The sequence below is a fragment of the Megalopta genalis genome, chromosome 1 (genome assembly GCF_051020955.1).
Source record: "Megalopta genalis isolate 19385.01 chromosome 1, iyMegGena1_principal, whole genome shotgun sequence".
Taxonomy (NCBI): Eukaryota; Metazoa; Arthropoda; class Insecta; order Hymenoptera; family Halictidae; genus Megalopta; species Megalopta genalis.
The window spans coordinates 15091795-15101406 of NC_135013.1; the positions used below are offsets into that span (position 1 = coordinate 15091795).

The following is a 9612-nucleotide window of genomic DNA, read 5'->3' on the forward strand; positions in this document are numbered from 1 at the left end:
TTTTAGGCCTCATCGACCAGGCCTCCCGAGCTTTCAAGGCGACCTTGTTGAGTATTTTCCCCCCCTCGTAATCTCCCTGTAGCACGAACGCTTCTTTGTTTTTCGCTTGGACCGAGTGTCGATGTTTCGGCACGGGAATGTTGAAGCTAAAAGAATGTAGACGATCCACTAATAATTTGATACTTCTGTTGCATAATCTTGGAAGTTTCCTTCTTGGAGAATTATTGTTGGACCAATTGACGTTGCAACTACCGAGATCTAAACGCGACTAATATAGGGTAAGTCCGGAAGAATTCGGCCAGTTGGAGAGACCGGCTAGTGTAAATTGTCGCGAAACTGTATTCTTAGCAGTAATTGAGAGATAGGTAAGTTTATTTATACGCTATTTTAATTTTAAGGAATATATTGTGCATGAAACTACCGTATAACCTCAATATTACGCATGTATTCATTTCTATTTTACATTAAAGATGTGGTCGATCTCGGTCTGAATTGACCATACTAACTCGGGAGAGTTCGACCACATTAATTGTTCCATCCTCCAACGAAATTTTTATACTTTTTCTATCCGGTTTTCTTCAAAGCGGATTTGGTTTCTTTCCAAGTTGAAAATAACTTAATTTCCAAAGAATTCCTTTTGGCTTAGCGAGACGATATCGGTCATGGTCAGAAGACACGATAGGCAACTTGCAAACATTATAAATAGTTCAGAGAACATTAAGACAAAGAAAAACAAGGGAACTGTAAAGAGACATAGGAATGTTTCAATTAAAAGGGGGAAGAATGTAAAGAACCGAAGAAAACAATTTGAACAATCATTCGACTTGAGCAGAGATAATCCAGTTTTATAAGAAAGTGACGCGTCATTAGAAGAATGGAACCACACAAAACGAATGCGTGAGATGCAGAAAGGACTTACCGGACTATAGTTAGTATATTATGTATAGTATAATATAGTATATTATAACTTCGACCAGATTGGTATGCTTTAATAAAGAATTTTATCGAGAAATATATCAGGAAACATTTTTGTAACATCAAGTACTGTAATAAACGTAAAATATGTATGTTCTTGTTTTAGCATCTAATTTAGTTTCAGTGGTTAATTACTGATCATTAGACTGCAGACATGTATGCAAATTCCCTGGTTCGCTTCTTATTTTACGATCTTTGAAGTAGGGGATTGCAATCTGTTGATCGTGTTATGAATATTAAATCAAGTCTACTTCTTAAAAACATTTTTGCTGACTGCATTAAATACGACTGCGCAGTACGGAAAAAGAGAATATACTACAGTTGAGATTCTTTTATCCGAAGGTTTATTTTTGTGATATTTTGATACCAAAACATTCTATCGTCTAAACATATCGTTTAATTTATTTACCACTCTGCTAGGTGGTGATGTATTTAAATTGTATAATGATTAGATAATAGAACGTTTGAATACCAGAATATTGTAAAAATAAGTGTTATGTCAAGGTTATTTTTGTGATATTTTGATACCAAAACATTCTATCGTCTAAACATATCGTTTAATTTATTTACCACTCTGCTAGGTGGTGATGTATTTAAATTGTATAATGATTAGATAATAGAACGTTTGAATACCAGAATATTGTAAAAATAAGTGTTCGGATAAGGGAATCTCTGCTGTATCATCTGTGTTTATACGTTTTTCAGTTCCCTGAATTTTTATTGTAACCCCAATCTTCATGTTCGGTTTGAGCAAAGTTTAAAATCGTATTACAATGAAAATGGCCATTAATCTTCAGAGATTATTATGATACAACTGCGAAGGCTTCACCGATGTTCTAATTCGAACAGACATGTGACCACTCGGTCTAAAGCAAAGAGGATGCAGCTCCGTTAATATTGGTAGCATGTAGACTGGAGAAAGAAATCCTTCATCCCACTATAATTACATCGCCTACTCCATTCGACCAATAAAATACAGTAAATTCTGCTTTATTGACGCTCAGCTTGGAAACAAAAATGAATCATTTGGGAAGAGGAGGTACGATTATACCAACCTTGCGACACGTTTTTATGGTTGTTAATAATAATAGTAGTTGACAATAGGTAACTATAAAAACGAGCCGCAAGGCTCGAACAATCGTAGCTGTTTCCATTGGCTTCTACCAATTAGAAGCCGGAATGCGGCTGTACATCTTCAACTGCGTGCGGTGGGAAGAAAAAAATGTTACATGCCCCTACTACGTTTAGCTTCATTACTTTATTCGATTAGTATTCCTTCTATTTTCTGAAGCAATAACATCAACAGAAGTATCAAATTTCAAGATAATAAAATGAATCGGCTATCAAATTTGTATTATAGAATTTCTATAATAATATAATAAGTACACACTTTCTTAACAATATTAACAAACGGACAGTGGCTTTCATGAATTAATCACAAAAATAGATAGGCGATATATGAAATAGTAGACAAATTCGTGTATGACAAAACATATGATTAGACGTAAATTCATTTAATCTGTCCACTGCTTTAAAACCTACTCGTCTTTATCATAAATGCCTAAAACTCGCAGCCTATTCATAACAAAGATTTCAAATAGGATCTGTTTCAATTACGAATAATAATTATTTTCTTGAAATTGAAATAAACTTTAACAGACGTAACAATGATTAAAACTTTTACCACCCTAAAATCAAGAACAAGGAATTTCTATTCGATCGCGCCTACAAAGAAAATAGAAACATTTAAAATAGTTAACACCCAATTCTAGGCGATCACCGCGCAGAATTTTGATTTTACTGGAATGCCAAACTCAACTCGTTTACAACGGCAATACGTCACCGATGGTCCTCGAGGCTGAATTTTCGTAACACCGGAGCCCCTCTTAATCGAATGTAAGCTCGTTAGCATATTATTGACTACGAGACTGTAAATCCTTGTTGCACAACCTGCACCCTTGCATAATCATCCGTTATGACTGATTAAAATGCATCGAAGGCGCGAAGCGCGAAACGGTTATAAAACTCAATTCTCCGATTATAACGATACTGTGCGTTTTGATTCTGCCTTCCCCGATCCGAAGAGTCATCCAGATTAGACTTGCAAACGCGCAAGAAACGGTAAATCAACAATGACTGTACTTGTGACCGTAAGTGGGTTCGATAAATATATTAATGGTTCAGCAAAAAAAAAAAGAAAAACAGCGTTCGTCAATGAGCGTGGCTCGATCATTTCGCAACCGATTGTAACGGTTTCATCAGATCAGCGTAAATAACAGTATTCATGTTAACGAGATGCAGTTTTTGCCCCTGTCGTTTCCGCTTCCGTGTTTTAATACTACACGATCTTTAGAAATAACTTGATCGACCATTGTCTTTGTATGCGAGAAGTATAGTTTGAAGCAAATCGTACAGAAGTTTAACAATCTTTTAAACATTCTTATATATTGCACAGTTATTTTTTCATGATTAAGAATGAATTTTTGTGGCAGGATAATCGGCGAATCGATCTTTTTTAGAGAGAAGAACGAGGCCAGATGGCCGAGTGAGAAATCGGTATTACAATGAAATAGACAAAAATATAAATATAATTGCGAGAAATAGAAGCTGTATAATTTATCTCTTCTCTTAATATGTTCAAAGTAGTATATTGCGATGGTCTTCTTATTTTTCTACTGTTTCGTATTCCATTTACTTATCTGTATTATACGAGGTGTTCGATAATTATGTTAACAATCGAAAAGGAGTGATTCCTGAGTTTATTCGAAGTAATTTTTTCCTCGGCGAAAATGCACTTCGCGGCTTTGTTTACGAGTTATTAACGAAAAACAGTGACCAATGAGAGGCGGGATCAGCTGGCGCGAGGCGGCCGAGGCAATGCGAGAAACTGGGCTTCGTCCGCTCATTGGCTCAGCCGTCTCGCGTCAGCCGAGCTCGCTTCTCATTGGTCACTGTTTTTCATTAATAACTCGTAAACGAAGCCGCAGATTATACTTTCGCTAAGAAAAAAGTTATTCCGAATGAACTTAGAAATCACCCTTTTATGGGTGTTAACATAATTATGGGACATAATTGTGTTAACATAATTATCGTAATTACAACATAATTACATAATTAACTAATTATCTATCTGTATTACAGTGCGTGTTTTGTTAAAATACATTGTTCCGAATTTACAGCATTGTTGCAGGTGCTGATTTAATATTTCGCTCTATAAACGCATTTACTTATGCGCTCGGTTACAGCTGAAAATCCAATATGGCTGCCATTGGTGAACATATCTGCGTGAATGTAGCGTCTCGTTGTGAGATATTTAAACAATTATTTACATAATTGACATTACTGCATGTGGTATTCAATCCATTGAAACGATAATACTCGGAAAAGCAACTGTAAATAATTTAACGTTAACATTTTAAATACTAGAAGCCTAACGATAGTCTGTTGAACAAGTGTACAGTGCCTGAATAAAAGCTTAATAATGTTTATACGAGTGACAATCTCGATTTATAAGTTTATCGTTTCACAAACCAATTACGCTACACCTATTATATAATTATATATTATATTATTATATATTAATAATATATATAATTATATATTATAATTATATATTATATATTATATAATTATATATAATTACCTGTTATAATTATATATTATATATTATATAATTATATATAATTACCTGTTATAATTATATATTATATATTATATAATTTATCGGGAAGCTCTGAATTATTTATCTGTTATTTTCGAGGACTATAAAATAACTGTCGGTAGGTATTAAAATAAGAATTGATCTTAGCAGATTTTGCTGTATTAAGATTGGAATCGCTGTAATTGTTATTTCCATTTCGAAAGCACACGACACAACTGAGATTTGTTAGATGGTGATGTCATGTTGTGAGCTTCGGTTTAAGGGTTGTAACATCCCACGGCGACGATGATTCCTAGTGTTTCACCTTGGCTCTATTCACAACCGCATTCTATGTATAATGCATGCTTACGAGCTGTACTTCTTAACTGAAATCCCTCGGGCATAAGAGATTTATTTATTTACGTAAGCTCCGGCCGCGGTGGCGTGTTGTTTCGCGTCTCCATAAACGCGGCAACCCGTACACCTTCGTTTGCATCAGCCAAAGACAATTAGTCCAATGTACATCAAAGTAAAATTAGCTTGACATGCGACGATACGTGCTCTGACAGGGAGCACTGTTCTATTGATAGAAACATTGCACAGATATTTTTATAAAGATAATATGGTGACTTATATTTTGTATTAAATTCAGGAGAGAGGGAGAGAGAGAGAGATATTTTTATAAAGATAATATGGTGACTTATATTTTGTATTAAATACAGGAAAGAGATATATATATATATATATATAGAGAGAGAGAGAGAGAGAGAGAGAGAGGAAGAGAGGGAGAGAGGGGAGAGAAAGAGAGAGAGAGAGAGAAGAAATTTAATATGATTTTCGTGCTTAAATTGTTATTTAAACTGCGCGCTATGAAGTAGTAAATTGTCGTTTAGTATTTCTCCGTAATTACATTCAATCAACTAATTTGAGTTACCAATGAAATTGCCGATGGCAACAGAGGACACTGGCTATGACCTATGTTCTAATTTAATTAAGACATTTTTTAATGATGTTAAGAAATTATACGAAGACGCTTTCGATGATCGGAATACACAACAAAATGCCACATTGTCCAACAAGTTTAACATACATATCATCTGCTCTTGTAACGAGGTTCTACATACTTTATAATAGAGCAAAAAATTCAGAATTATTTTTATACCTCATGGGTAATCTGTTTTCATTCGAGTATCAAAACTTCATTAATTCAGGTACATAGTTTTATGGGACACAGGAAACTATCTAATTTTTATTGCAACAATATTTCTATTTCTAACATAATTTAATAATATTTCTCTAACGCAATTTCATGCATGCACAGATATTCAGAAAATTCTTAGTCGATCAACTTCTCCTTAGACTTTAATTACCATTATGATATCCCAATTACTTTAAAATCGCAATCAGTCTAATATTAAACTGCATTTGTTCAGCTTTAGTATGAGCTCTCGAACATTGATAAATCTTAACGGGGAAGTACGGAAAAATTGTTTCTTCGAAACCCTTATATTCGAGCACCTATTCTGTAGTGCAATTAGTTGCTAAAATTAGATTTTTAGAATGCCGTCCCAATTATTTTCAAATCATACTAGATGTTCTTTGCTTTTAAATACATACTACTTCAGTGAATAGTGTCTTACTTGACCGTCGTTCGCGAGAAGAGGACGCTAATATCAGTCGTAATAACCAGTCGGTACGACAGTCAGACACAGGTCACATAAGGTGTCCGTGTTGATCTATTCTTATACCTCGTTTGCGATACTGTTTCAGCGAATAGTGTCTTAGCTGTCCGTTATCCGTGAGAAGAGGCCGCTAGGATCAGTCGTGTAATATCGAGTCGGTAAGACAGTCATGTTTTTCAGCTTATAAAGCATTATGTTTTTTCTTATACAGTCGCCTCGGAGGATACGTTAACGCCTTTGTAAACGGAATAACATTTTTAAAGTTGGTTCGAAGGACTTGAATATTTTTTAAGATGTTAGGTCGACTAGTTTTCTACGAAATGAGTGTACAAGTTTTTTTTTTAGATTATAAATGGTTGGAATGATAAAAAAAATAAAAAGTGATGTTTTTCCAACCTTTTTATCTGAGTCTATAACGAAAACTTAAAAAATGCATTTCGTAGATCACGGTAGCTTATATGCACGCTGAAAATTTCATCGAAATCGGTCGACACATAGTCAAGCAACAGCTACTGAAAGATATAAAAATTACCTGTTTTTGCTTGAAATACGCGAAAAATTAACGTATTAATTAATATAAAAAATCCAGATAATATAATTAATATAAATGATCCAGATCAACCGATTTCAACGTGGTTTACAAAATCCATTTTTTAAACGTTCGTTATGGGCTCGGATAAAAAAGTGGAGAAAACATAATTTTTAAATTTTGTCATCGCTCCAATTAATTGAAATCTACAAAACTTTTTGTATACTCATTTCATAGAAAACTAGTCGGTCTAACGTCTTAAAAATATTCAAGCGCTTTGAACTAATTAAAAAAAAAATTATTCCGTTTGAAAAGGCGTTAACGTACTTTCCGAGGCAACTGTACCTCGTCTGTGATACTTCGAATCGATTTAAAAACGTATTTCCGTGAAAATCGATAAACTTTCAAAGGCAGAAATTAAAGCTAGGGGATCACGCTTTATGATACAGCCACTGGTTTGAAAAGAAATCCTAAATCTGGCGTGGGCATTGGTGCACACAACTGGGAGAAAAATGATGTGACTTCTATGAGATACTTCGAATCGATATAAAATTGTATTCCCGAGGAAAATGTTGAACTTTTGAGAGCTTAATTAAAAAGCTAGAGGATCGGGCTTTACGATAGCGTTAAGCACATAACTTATATACGTTCAAAAAGAAATTCGAAATCGTGTCGAAACATCAATGAACCGCAATTATAATACTTTATCATTAAAAATAACTAATAGAATAACTTTGAAAAAATGAATAATTTAGTTATAATTATATTTCACATTCACTAACACAGTCTCTTCGTTTCCCAACGCTGCTTCGGTACCACTTCTGTGAACGGTTTTTAAACTAACCGTTGTCATTGAAACAAAACAACTCAACAATCATAAAATATCAGATCAATTAATCGGGAAAAATCTTTAGGCGAAACGACCACAAACAGCATTTCAATTCTTGCTAGCTAATTATAAAATGACGACAATGGGGGACAAGTTCGCGTGCGAACGTGCCACAAATCGCTTCGAACGTACCATTTCACCGAATAATTCCATCAGCGACGTCGGATTCGGTCCAGCCCCCCAAGATGAATGGATAAAAAGTAAGATCCGAGGGGACTGCAAAAATGGCGAGTTGGTCACGGCACGGTGGGGATGATGTATTTGCGTCGTGGCCGAGCATTACTTAGGTTGGCCCGGGACCAACAATAACAGGCGAAACTTTTAAAAGCGAGACGCGAGTCTTCCTCGAACCTCAAACATCCTCGCGGTGTTCACGAGGTGCGGACGAACCTTGTCTGTTTATCCATACGTCTGTCGGGCGTTCTGTAAATCCATCGCCGATCCCGGGACCGTATCCCTTGCCTGTATGTGCCTCTGAAATTTACGAGTTCCACCGCGTCGGTGCAATAACCGGGATCTTCATTTTTTTTCGGGGCTATGACTAACTACCGGAGTCACACTCGCGCGTTCCTCATCCTTAAAACCGTAGACTAATGGCCGATGATTAAAGCTTATGAGTACCAACTTATCCTGCGGCTGAAATTTATCGCCAACGCTCCGAGTTATTTAGCGGACTCCTCGGAAACAGTCGGTGAATTTTTCTGGGGACTTCTTTCGACGTTAGTGCCCGAAAGAAATTGTTGAGCGACTGTTCGTTAAATTTAATTAGCGTAGAGAACGGTCTATGGCAGTGATGGGCGAACCATTTTGAGAAGTGGGTCAAATTTTGTTCGTCATTTTTTCAGTACTAGCTCGTGGGTCACTAAGTCAGTGGCGTCACATGGAAAGGGGGAGGGGGAGGATGGTTAAAAACTACATTTTTTTGTGTGGTTCCCACGTTTAAAAACCTCTAAAAAGTTTACGTTTCCTTTTTGTTTTGCAACTTTTACTTTTGCAATTGAGGAGCGAAGAATAAAGGTCGACGTCAACTGTTAAATATTTTTTTAATTAGCACATATAGGTTTATAGTAATAGATATTCCGTTGCATACATTTTTTTACATTTAAGAACAAAATATTCGGCCTATAGAGGATTAACCAATTAAGCTATCTCGGCTGATCGACGACACATTCAGAAGTATGTCAGAAATATGTCGGACTCCTACAAATCTTGTTGAAATTTTGCATTCTATTGTATTCTACCGTCTCGATTCCGTCACGAATGCACGAAATACAGTAAATTCTCCCCAAATGTCGCTCAACTTCTAAACAGAAATGGAGAGCTTGGGAAGAGAGGGATACGCAGGAGCAGATTCCAGTCTTCGAACAGTTTATGAACAGTACACAGTAAACTGCAAGTCGAAGAGAAAACAAAAGTAGCAAACATTGAATTACGCGTTAAGGTGGGAACGAAAGGAGCAAACAGAGAATTACAAGTTAATGAGGGAACAAAAGGAGCAAACAAAGGAGCAATACCCAAAAAGAGGACGTTTCCACAACCAAGGCGACGTAGCTTAGAGTCTCTTCGGAATCTAAATTTTCCACTCCTGAACTGCATACTTCGATATTGAAGCGTCTATTCTAGTCGGCGTAACCTCTGCAAACTAATATACGTATGCGGTTTCCTTCTGCGTGTGGGTCGTCATAGTGCGCCGCGAGTCCCAGTCTTAATCCTTTTATTTCTCGTTAATTTGTGTTATATCCGAAGTCAAGTTTTACGCACATGTAGCTGCTAATAACAAAAAAATGTTGATTTTATTAGCATAGGTTATCCCTTTTAGACGCCAAGGACTGGAATATATTAGGTTGGGGAATAAGTTCGTAGCGTTTTTATATTTTCATTTATTTTACAACTTTCT

The 9612-nt window shown here is 35.8% G+C and overlaps 1 long non-coding RNA gene across 1 annotated transcript; it reads left to right on the plus strand.

Annotated features, from left to right (window-relative positions):
- The first annotated feature begins 91 nt into the window (after positions 1-91).
- Positions 92-4463, plus strand: LOC117222298 (uncharacterized). Its single transcript, XR_004490658.2, has 2 exons — positions 92-365; positions 647-4463. It is a non-coding gene; the product is annotated as an uncharacterized LOC117222298 (long non-coding RNA).
- Positions 4464-9612: the final 5149 nt, after the last annotated feature.